This window comes from Lithobates pipiens, unplaced genomic scaffold (assembly GCF_037356315.1).
Source record: "Lithobates pipiens isolate NorthernLeopardFrog02 unplaced genomic scaffold, aLitPip1_a1.2 Scaffold_1, whole genome shotgun sequence".
In the NCBI taxonomy this organism is placed as follows: Eukaryota; Metazoa; Chordata; class Amphibia; order Anura; family Ranidae; genus Lithobates; species Lithobates pipiens.
In genome coordinates this window covers 86179143-86191397 of record NW_027507685.1, presented here as the reverse complement: position 1 = coordinate 86191397, position 12255 = coordinate 86179143, and positions in this window count along the sequence as shown.

Here is a 12255-nt window from a genome sequence, read left to right as displayed (position 1 = left end):
AAGCACTGTAACTTTACATGTTTCAGAAGTAGTTGCATTAGCAAAAAATAAAGTCATGTCTTCTTTACACGCTAGCCTTTCCGTATACATAAATTTCTCTGTGTACACCAGCCACTCTATATAGACTCGCCTCTCTGTCTTCTGTATACACGTGCCCGTAATCTATATACACTAGCCTGCCTTCTTTTTACAATTGTCTCGGTGTCCCAGCCTCTCTTCTGTATACACAAGCCTATCTGTAAAAAATAGCTTGCCTTTTTGTACTCATTAGCCTCTCTGTATAAACTAGCCAGTCTTCTGCATACTCTAGCCTCTCTGTGTAACACAGTCTCTCTCTGGATTCCCTAGCCTCCATCTCTGCGTATGCCTTCCTCTGTATAATCTAGCCTATCTGTATTCACTATCCTGTCTTTTGTACAAATTAGCCTCTCTGTAGCCGGTCTTCTGTATACACGAGCCTCACTGTCTACTCTTGGTTGTCTTTTGTATACACTAGCATCTCTTTATACATTATCTCTCTGTATACCCAAAACTCTCTGTATACACTAGCAAGTCTGCATTCACTAGCCTCTCTTTGTAACCCAACCTCTCTCTCTGTATACCCTAGCCTCCATCTCTGCATACCCAGGACGTTCTTCTCCATAACCTAGCCTATCTGTATACACTAGCTGGTCTTCTGTAGACATTAGCCTCCCTGTATAAACTAGCTGGTCTACTGTATACACTAGTCCGTCTGTATACACTAGCAAGTCTGCATACACTAGCCTCTCTGTGTAACCCTGCCTCTCTCTCTTTATACCCTACCCTCCATCTCTGCATAACCAGGACGTTCTTCTCTATAATCTAGCATATTTGTATACACTAGCCTGTCTTTTGTACACATTAGCCTCTCTGTATAAACTAGCCGGTCCTCTGTATACACTAGTCCGTCTGTATACACTAGCAAGTATGCGTACTCTAGCCTCTCTCTCTGTATACCTTAGCCTGGATCTCTGCATACCCAGGACGTTCTTCTGTATAATCTAGCCTATCTGTATACACTAGCCTATATGTATACACTAGCCTGTCTTTTGTACACATTTGCCTCTCTGTATAAACTAGCCGGTCCTCTGTATACACTAGTCCGTCTGTATACACTAGCAAGTCTGTGTAACCAAGCCTCTCTCTCTGCATACCCTAGCCTCCATCTCTTGCATAACCAGGACCTTCTTCTGTATAATCTAGCCTATCTGTATACACTAGCCTGTCTTTTGTACACATTAGCCTCTCTGTATAAACTAGCTGGTCTTCTGTATACACTAGTCCGTCTGTATACACTAGCAAGTCTGCATACTCTAGCCTCTCTGTGTAACAGTCTCTCTTTCTGTATACCCTAGCCTCCATCTCTGCATACCCAGGACGTTCTTCTATATAATCTAGCCTATCTATATACACTAGCCTGTGTTTTGTACACTTTAGCCTCTCTGTATAAACTAGCCGGTCTTCTGCATACACGAGTCTCTCTGTATACTCTTGGATGTCTTTTGTATACACTAGCTGCTCTTTATACTTTAGCTCTCTGTATACCCAAGCCTCTCTGTAAACACTAATCCGTCTGTATACACTAGCAAGTCTGCATACACCAGCCTCTCTGTGTAACCCAGCCTCTCTGTGTGTATACCCTAGCCTCCATCTCTGCATACCCAAGATGTTCTTCTCTATAATCTAGCCTATTTGTATACACTAGCCTTTCTTTTCCACACATTAGCCTCTTTATATAAACTAGCCGGTCTTCTGTATACACTAGTCCATCTGTATACACTAGCAAGTATGCATACTCTAGCCTCTCTCTCTGTATACCCTAGCCTCCATCTCTGCATACCCAGGACGTTCTTCTGTATAATCTAGCCTATCTGTATACACTAGTGTATACAGATGGACTAGTGTATACAGAGGACCAGCTAGTTGATACAGACAGACTAATGTGTACAAAAGACAGGCTAATGTATACAGATAGGCTATATTATACAGAAGAACGTCCTGGGTATGCAGAGTGCTCAGCTTCAAGGGATGGCCAACGTTAGTAATATGAGGGACACTCTTCATCCCCGCCCCCACCTACCAGATCTGGCTTTCATCCCCTTGCCCTCTCTGCCCCGGTCATCTGGTGGCAGTTTTATGCACTCCCTGGCGCCCACCCATTCATAATCCTTACCGACCTTTCCTTCCGCTGCTCATAGGAACACACTGGATGACTTGTCTAATTAACCAACTTGTACAACACACCGCTATCCTCCTGTCTGACACTGGTCCCCCTTGGAGGCTTTACCCCTCACTGTTTGGGTGGTCCCGGCCTCCCCCTGGATGCTCCACATATACCCCAACGACATTGTTGGAGGGGCACCACTTGACAGGACACAGGGCTGTCATGCCGGTGGCATCTCCCATTGGAGGAAGGGGTGATGGTCCCAACCCCTTGGCAGCAGGTTCTTTCATGTACAGACCAGGGCGGCTCATCTTCCCTTCTGGAGTCTTGACCTTAGAGTGGGGAGTTGCACTTTGGGGGTCTAAGTGATACCGAGTGTGCTGTACTGGAAGGGCTTGACATCCCCTGGTTGCGCCCCTCGTCCCCCCCCTCTGGCGCCCACCTACTCTTTGCCGACATTGCCTTCTGCAGCTTTCGGGGACACCCTGGATGACTTATTTATTGAGCCTATTGGTACGAGACACTGCTTCCCTCCAGTGTGACTCATGACCCCCCTGAAGGATTTACCCCTTACTGTTTGAGCGGTCCCAGACTCCCTCTGGATGCTCTACTCAGCCTCCGATGGCGATGCAGGAGAGACACTAATTGGCGGGCCCCAGGACTGCTGCTCGGGTGAAGTCTCTCGTTGGATGGAGGGATGGTGGCCCCAGCCCCTTGCCTGCCGGATTCTCCATGCACCGACCAGGGCTGCTCCTCTTTCATCTTGATGTGGTGACCATGGAGGGGAGGAGTTGAAATTTATGGCATCCGGGTGGTTGCTGGTGTGAGTGCGCTAAAGGACTTGACATTTCCGCATGTTTGTCCCCTCTCCCTTGCTGCCCCCCCTTCCCTCCCCCTTTCCCCCTCCCCTCCCCTCCCTCCTTTCCCCCCTTCACTCCCCCCTTTCCCTCCCCCTCCCCCCCTTTTCCCCCCTTCCCCTAAGGAGAGGACAATCTGCCAAAGGGAGAAATGTATTTGTTCGGGGGCTGCATGTACTTTTGGGGTATGGGACAGGGGGTGGTGGATCCCATTCTGTGATGCCTTTTCTGTTGTGACGGGCTCCGTCGTGCATGTCTACGTTTAGGGCGAGCTAAGGAGACCCCTCAGTGCTGACAGTTATATGCTCTACCTCTGTTTTGATTATACTATTGTTTTTTGGTTCTATGATGTTGCTGATTGTCTTTTATTTGCATACTGGTATCAGACGTGACATTTACCACTGCCGGGACTGGGGAGACTAGGATTCGGGGGCTCCCTCTCCGACCTGTCTACCCACCAACCCAAGTAGGATGGCGCTTTAAACCCAGTGTACATCTGGGAAGCGCTATAGCATAATTGTGCTGTTTTAGTATACCCTTCCTGTACTGTTGAGTGCGGACAACCCTTAATTTCCCTCTCCCCCTGGGGTTGAGGTGCCCGGCCTCTTTTTCCCCTTACCTTTCCTTCCATTTGCCCTTCCTTTTTCCCCCCTTTAGTTCCCGCCATCCATTACCTACCCAAAACCTACCTTGGTTCAACTTTCTTTGCTTTTCTCTAACGTCCCCCTCCCCCTCCCCGAGGAGCGATGGCAGACTCAGTCAAGGTCACCTCTCTAAACGTTAAGGGACTGAACTCCCCTGAAAAATGGTGGATCCTCCTGTGAGAACTGAAGACTTCCTGTACTGATGTGGCCTTTATACAAGAAACACATTTTAAAAATACTAGCCTCCCCTTTCTACGGTTGAGATCCTTCCCTAAGGTCTACCACTTTACTAACCCCTCCTCTAAGACCAAGGGAGACCCATTCTGATCTCTAGCAGGCTCCCCTGGGTTCTCCAGGATTCTCTGGTGGACCCTGGGGGCCGATATCTTTTTCTTAGGGGCCACATTGGAGAGCGCCTTATACTATACTATAAGACCTTCCTCCCTAGTCTCGGCCCACGCTTGGTGAATTTATTTATTACTCTGAGCTCGAATGGGGATTTTCCTAAGGATACCCTTAGAGCCCACATCTCGTTGATACCTAAGGCGGGCAAAGACCCAGGCCTATGTGGGAGCTACAGACCCATTTCCCTCCTAAATTCGGTCCTAAAACTATTCTCTAAAATCCTCGCCACGTGATTGGCACATCACTTGCAGTCCCTTATACATATTGACCAGTTAGGTTTTATTCCCATCAGGGAAGATAGGGACAACACCATTAAGGTGCTTACCCTGGTCCATAAAGCAAAGTCATCTGGGACCCCTTGTCTTTTCGTGAGTACTGATGCAGAGAAGGCTTTTGATCGGGTCAAATGGACATTTATGTACTCGGTCCTTCGCCATATAGGTCTGAGTGAATGGATGCTGGGCTGGATAAGTAAGATATACTCACGCCCTCCAGCTCAAGTAAAAGCGAATGGGGTGCTCTCATCTCCCCTTGACATCGGGAATGGGACCAGACAGGGTTGCCCCCTGTCGCCCCTGTCATTGGAACCCTTTCTCTCCACAATTCGACAAAACTCAGACATAACGGGACTCCAAATGGGTACTATTGAGTGCAAGATGACATGCTGTTCTCGCTGACGAATCCCAGAGTTTCCTTGCCAAATCTCCTTTGGGAATTCCAGATATACGGGATACTTCTTGAAATCAGAGGCCATGGGGGTTGCAGTCCCCCCGCAAACGTTAATAGACTTGCAGTCCAATTTTCAATTTAAATGGACCCATACAGCCCTTAAGTACTTAGGTACTTACATTCCACTGGACATCGCGCGTACGTTTATGTTGAACTTTCCCCCACCCCTTGTCACTAAGATCCGCAGTTTGCTTCACGGGTGGCATTCTGGCCTCCATTCCTGGTTCAGGAGATGCAATCTCCTTAAAATGAACATACTCCCTAAATTTACCTATCTTTTCCAAGCTCTCTCGATCCAGATTCCAGTCATGTTTTTTAAGCAAGCTCAATCCTTGCTCACTCAATTTAACTGGGCCCACAAAAATCTCAGATTTAAGCGGTCACAGCTAACATTGTCTAAACAACAGGGAGGGTTGGTTCTCCCTGACTTGCGACGCTACTACCTGGCCTCCCATCTGGGGCGTGTATTGGACTGGAAACGAAACAAACTTTCTAAGCTCACTCCCGAATTCCGCAAAGAAGCACCATGTGGTGCTATAAGGATTTACCCACAGAATTGACGTCACATCCCACTATAGGGGCTTAGTTGAAAGTCAGTCACCTGATTGCTTCCCAAAACACACTCACGTCTTTGACTTTCCCCCTATTCCCTATACGCGGCCATCCGAACTTTGAACCGGGGACCCACTTAGAAATTCCAACCTAGACAATGCGTCTAAATTCGTCATTGATGGAAAATGGCCTTCTTTCTCAACCCTAACAGATCCGACAGGGCTTTTCCAACTCCCTTTTTGGAGAGCGGCGCAACAACATAATTTTCTCCATTCCATCCCCAATACTCAAACGTTTGCCCGCCCTCAGACAGAGTTTGAGACTCTATGCAGAAGCGAAGGCCCTTTGGCCCACATTCTCTCTCAAACAGATTACCCACACTTAACCTGTCTGTCCAACTGGGAAAAGGACCTTAATTGCTAGTTTTCCCCAGCACAGAGACAACGCATTATCACTTTGGCTCTCAAAACCTCGCTGTGCACGAAGATACAGGAGACGAATTTTAAACTTCTCACCAGGTGGTATTTGACACCATCAAAGCAGCATAAATGTTTCCCCTCTTCCTTGAACATATGCATGGAGGTGTGGAGAAGAAGAGCGCACGTTGCTCCACATTTTTTGGTCCTGCCCCAGCTTGGTGGACTTCTGGACAGAGATCCGATGCATAACACAAAAATTCACAGACTTCATCCAGGAAGAGGCTGCATTCTTTCTCTTGCACCATTCACAGATTCCCATTAAGAAGTACAAAAAAATAAATTTTACGGCATGACTCCCTCTGACTCCCCTAATTTTTATTCTGACACTGGAACCACTTATGTGTCACGTTCGGAATGACCCGAATATTACTGGCATATCCAAACCCTCGGCACACCACAAAATTGCAGCGTACGCTGACGATCTAATGTTTTTTCGTCTCCAATCCACACATTTCGCTTCTCAATATACTTGCGTCTCTCCGGTGATACGGCAGCCTATCAAACTATAAAATCAATTGCGCCAAGTCGGCTGTATTGATTATATCGGTCCCGGATGGTGAGGCCAAGAGGCTACGCTCCGCTTTTCCATTCTACTGGGCTAAAAAATTTATACATTACCTGGGCGTTGACATCGCAGCTGATTTAAAGCAATTGTACCCGCTTAATTTTGTCCCTCTCCTGAATAGACTGAAATCTGATTTGGGAAACTGGCATGCTTGAACACTGACCTGGTTCGGGCGCTGTAATGCTTTCAAAATGACGGCACTCCCGCGGATCTTATACTTGTTTCAGACATTACCGATTCAGTTACCCCCCATTTTTTTCAGACAACTGCAAGTGCTGCTCCGGGACTTTATTTGGGCGCGCAAACCGCCCAAAGGCCATTTGCAATTGCTTGCCAGACCAAAGGACAAGGGGGGTCTGGGTCTCCCAGATCTGAGACAATACTACAGAGGGACTCTGCTAGCGAGAGTCGTTGATTGGCATTGTAATGGCCCAAACAAGCAGTGGGTGGAGATGGAGATTGAGGATGGATCCATTCCCTTATTGACCTCCCCGTGACTCCTGTCCTCCCTACCAAAAGACCTCAGAGATCACCCCGTAATGGGAGCTACGTTGGCTGTTGTGCGGAGGTTGTTCTGCTGCACACACATTGCTCCCCTGCCGTCACCAATGACTCCAGTTATAGGTAATCCAGACTTCCCACCGGGATTTACCAACAAGAAACTGCGACAGTTGACAGTGGTGGGGAAACAGCGTCTGGGAGAGGTGTGGCCCTCGAGAGGGCTCCCGACCACGCAAACTGTCGCAAGGCTTTCTGACCCTCCGCTTGACTTGTTTAGTGCTTATCAACTTCGTCACTTTCTTCTGGCCATACAAAGGGCCCCCTACACTCCTAGAGACCTGACATCTGATGTGGATTCACATCTGTCACAAAAGGGAACCTGTGCGATACACCCTCTCCCTCCTGTATAACCTATTGAGTAGTCAGGAGGAGGAGTCGACCCCACCATTTATCCACAAATGAGAGAGGGACTTAGGCATCACATTTACCAAACAACAGATAGGGAAGATCCTGACCTTAGTACATAAAGTTTCCATCGCAAACCAATATCAAGAATCAGGATAAACTATCCATCTCGGCGAGCGAGGGGTCAATTAACGGGTGAGTAGTCACACAGGGCTCCAATGGCCTCCCCGCCCAAGGCAGACCAGCCAGTGGAACCCGCGCCATCTCCTGCTCTAGCTTGACCCATAGCTTCAGTTCCCCATGCTGGCACCAGTCAACCACCCGTGTCATGTGCGTCGCTGTGTAATATAGAGCAGGGTCCGGGAAGCCAATACCTCCCCGCAATTTCGGTCGCAATAGCATTGCCCTACCAATACGTGTATGTTTGCCGCGCCAGAGGAACTTGATAAAGATTGAGCGAACCGCATGAAAGAAAGTCTGGGGTATTTTGATAGGTAAGGCTTGTAGTAGATACAGAAGTCGCGGCATCGCGTTCATCTTCAACACATTACAGCGTCCGAACCATGACAGAGCTAGTGGGTCCCATCTTTTAAGGTCCGCTGTAAGCCCATAGGCTTCTTTTTATGTTGTTGGCTTTGACCTGTTTTTTTCGCTTGTTTCTCAAGGCGACCATCTTGGCGTTTTTCAAGAGGGTTGGGCGTGTCTTGAAGAGAACGCTTACAGCCACATCACCCTGAAAGCACCCGATCTCCTCTGATTTCAGAAGCTAAGCAGCATCAGGCCTGGTTAGTACCTGGATGGGAGACTGCCTGGGAAGACCAGGTGCCATAGAAGGATCTGGTCTGGTTATTGTCTTAATTGGGAGATTGGGAATACTGGATGCCGTAGGCTTCTTTTTATGTTGTTGGCTTTGACCTGTTTTTTTTAGCTTGTTTCCCAAGGTGACCATCTTGGCCTTTGTCAAGAGGCTTCAGAGTGCCCAAAGAGAGTGCCTACAGCGAAATACGTGGACTCTTCTCCCTGATTGCTTCCCTGGAGGCCTCACACAAACGCACCCTAGATCCGCGAACTCTTACGGAACTCTCTAACGCGCGTCGGGATTTACTTCAGATCTTCTCGGCAAGATCGTTGAACGCGTATCACAAAGGCCGTCACATTCACTACTCGCAGGCAAACAAGTGTGGAAGGCATCTCGCACGCGTTCTGCGCCCTAGACAGAGAAGGCAACACATCCTCTACCTCTTCTCCTCTGCCCAACAGAAGAGGTTCCGGAATTCCGAGATTGTTTCGGAGTTCCGGGACTTCTATTCCTCCCTTTACAATCTCCCCTCCCAGAGTACCCCTTCCTCCTCCATCTCGTCTTCCGATTTGTCGCGATATATTCAGGACACGGCCTTACCCACCATTTCTTTAACTGATAGCTCTAACTTAGAGTTGCCTCTGACTACGAATGACTTCCTAGTAGCGATAAAAGGTCTGAAGAATGGTAAAAGCCCTGGGCCCGATGGATATTCCCCGCTATTTTATAAGAAATTTGCTCACCAACTTGCCCCACTTATGGCCAAGACATTTGAGGAGATAGATGACACGCATCCCCTTTCCCCACAGATTCTTCAAGCCCAAATAGTGGTCATACCCAAACCGGGGAAGGATCACACACGTTGTGGAAATTATAGGCCTATATCCCTATTAAATGTTGACCTCAAGCTTTATTCTAAAATCTTGGCAACACGCCTGGCTCCCCTGCTCCCCTCTATCATTCACAGTGACCAAGTGGGCTTTGTCCCAGGCCGTGAAGCCAGGGACAATACCACTAAAACCCTACACCTTATCTCGTATGCCAAATTACACAACATTCCCACCTGTCTTTTAGCTTGCGATGCCGAAAAGGCGTTCGATCGGGTGAACTGGACGTTTCTCCAGGCCTCCCTACAGCAAATAGGCTTAGGTCCACGAATGCTCACCAAAATTATGGCTCTTTACAAGAATCCATCTGCCAGGGTCCTAGCTAACGGGGAAACGTCGAAGGCTTTCGGGATCCGGAACGGCACCAGACAGGGGTGCCCCCTATCGCCACTTTTGTTTGCGATTACTGTCGAACATTTGGCTCAAGCCATCAGAAATAATCATTCTATTCATGGGATCGACACCCCCTCGGCTCCCCGAAAGCTGTCTCTCTACGCAGATGATTTACTCTTGTATGTCACTCGACCCTGTCTTAGCCTCCCTGCCATACTCGAGGAGCTTGATCGGTTTGGGGCTCATAGTAATTTCAAACTAAACCTGAACAAAACGGAAGCTTTAAATGTATCTTTCTCGTTGACTGACCTAAAATTCGTTCAGCAACGTTTCTCCTTTAAATGGCAATCTCGTTCGATCAAATACCTCGGCACGGAGATCCCTGCTGATCTACATGACGTGTACGCTCTAAACTTTAGCCCTCTGTTGACTTCCATTAAGCGCTCGCTCGAGAATTGGCACAATCTCAAGCTCTCATGGTGGGGGAGAATGAATGTTATTAAAATGGATATCCTTCCGAGGGCGTTATATCTGTTCCAAGCCCTTCCCATCCGTCTACCGACACCCTTCTTCTTGGCCTTGTGAGCCATGGTGGGCACGTTTGTGTGGCAACACCACCCCTCCAGACTTAAACATAAGATTTTAAGTGCCCCCAAACTCAGAGGTGGAGCAGGCCTCCCTGATTTCCGACTGTACCACGCATCCGCGATACTATCCCGACTCTTGGACTGGTTCCCGAGACCTCGTATTAAACCCTCCACCTTAATTGAACAAGACATGGCCCCGGTGGACCTACGGGCCCTACTGTGGGGGCACCACGCCGGGTTTCGGGTGATGCAGGGGATCTCCCCTCTGACACGGGCAGCTCTCACATTGTGGTATGATAAAGCTGTCCCTTATGCTCTGTCCACGGATCCTGGTCCGTTAACCCCCTTATTCGACAACCCGGCCCTCCCGACCCTCGCTGCTAAGCAACATTGTGGGAATTATACCCGTGAACATTGGCCCACAGCCAATCAATTTGTTCACCCTACTACTGGTCATTTCCGCCCCCCTCCAGATCCCCAGACCAATGTCAAGACGGACTGGCTCACAACTATTTCGCTGACCCAGATTTGCAGAGATCTTCACCTCTCCGGTAATACGCACAGACCGCTTACGCCATTTGAGGATCTCTGCAGCCTAGCTCAAACCCCAAGACACACTCTATCGTTCATCTATAAAGATGTCCAAACTCGATTATATGCTGATCTCCCTGCATTCACAGGTAAATGGGCTAGAGACCTACACTTAGAGATCTCCCCCACACAATGGTCTACCTCCTTTACCCACACGCATCAATCCTCCAGATCGGGGTTTACACAGGAGAAGAACTATAAGCTCCTTTCGAGGTGGTACAGGGTCCCGATCTCGGTACACAGGATGTTTCCTTCAACCACTGACGTGTGTTGGCGCTGTCACAGAGCACAGGGATCATACGTTCATATCTGGTGGGAGTGTGCTGGGATTCGTCCTTTTTGGGATAAGATTTTCGAGATTTATAATGACATGTATCAGGCCTCGTTGCCTCCATCGCCTCTGTCTGCACTTTTATCCATTCTCCCTGGGTCGATCCGGTCTCAGAAATGCAGTCTCCTGAGATTCTTTCTCTCAGCGGCTCGTCATACCATCTCCCTATACTGGAAAAAGGACTCCACCCCCCCTGTTTCAGCGTGGGTGGATATCCTTAATGACACTATGCTCATGGAGGAACTGCAGGCGAAGGCGGATGATGCTTACGAAAGGTTTACCATGTTGTGGTCCATCTGGCGACACCACTCTCAGACGGAATTATTCCTCAATAACCTCAAGATCTCCTGAGCAGACTACCTGCCAGGTTTGGACGGAGGAGGGTGTCGTTATTTTGACCATTGGTGGCATTAGCGGCCAAACCTTGATTGATCACCTCTACCTATTGTGCTGAACACTTCTGATATATCACAAGTGAATAACCATGGTGCATATCCTGCACATGTTTGTTTTTATAAATGCGAGTGCTGTGCTCCCCCCTGTTTTTCCCCACCCTACTTTCTCTCTTTCTCTATTCTTACTGGCTTTCCTTTCCTCCCCCCCTGCCCCACCTCTCCTTTTCCTTGCTGTACCCGCTACTTCTGATTCACCCCCCTTTTTTTATCCAGTTTATATTGATGTGCCTTATTTGATGTTAACGGCGACGTATGTGATGTAGTTGCCTGTTTACAAATGCGTTATTTATCCTGTCTGGCATACAATAAAAATATATTCAACCATAGTATTCCCAGGCGGTCTCCCATCCAGGTATTAACAAGGCGCGACCCTTTCTAGCCTCTGAGATCAGAGGAGATTGGGCGCTTTCAGGGTGATGTGCCTATAGGCAATCTCTTTGGGCACACTCATCCCTCTTGAAAAATGCCAAGATAGTCACCCTGGGAAACAAGCGAAAAAAAACAGGTCAACGCCAACAACATAAAAAGAAGAATACGGCACCTGGTATTCCCATACAAGTACTAACTAGGCCCAACCCTTCTTAGCCTCAGAGATCAGAAGAGATAGGGTGCTTTCAGGGTGATGTGGCTGTAAGCGATCTCTTTAGGCCCTCTCAACCCTCTTGACAAATGCCAAGATGATCACTTTGGGAAACAAGCGGAAAAAAACAGGTCAACACCAACAACATAAAAAGAAGCCTGCGGCATCTGGAAAACCCAGGCGGTCTCCCATCCAGGTACAAACCAGGCCCAACCCTGCTTAGCCTCTAGACCAGACGAGATTGGGCGATTTCAGGGTGTTGTGCCCATAGGCAATTTCTTTATGCACTCTCAACCCTCTTGACAAATGCCAAGATGGTCACCTTGGGAAACAAGGGAAAAAAAAGGTCAACGCCGACAACACAATGAGA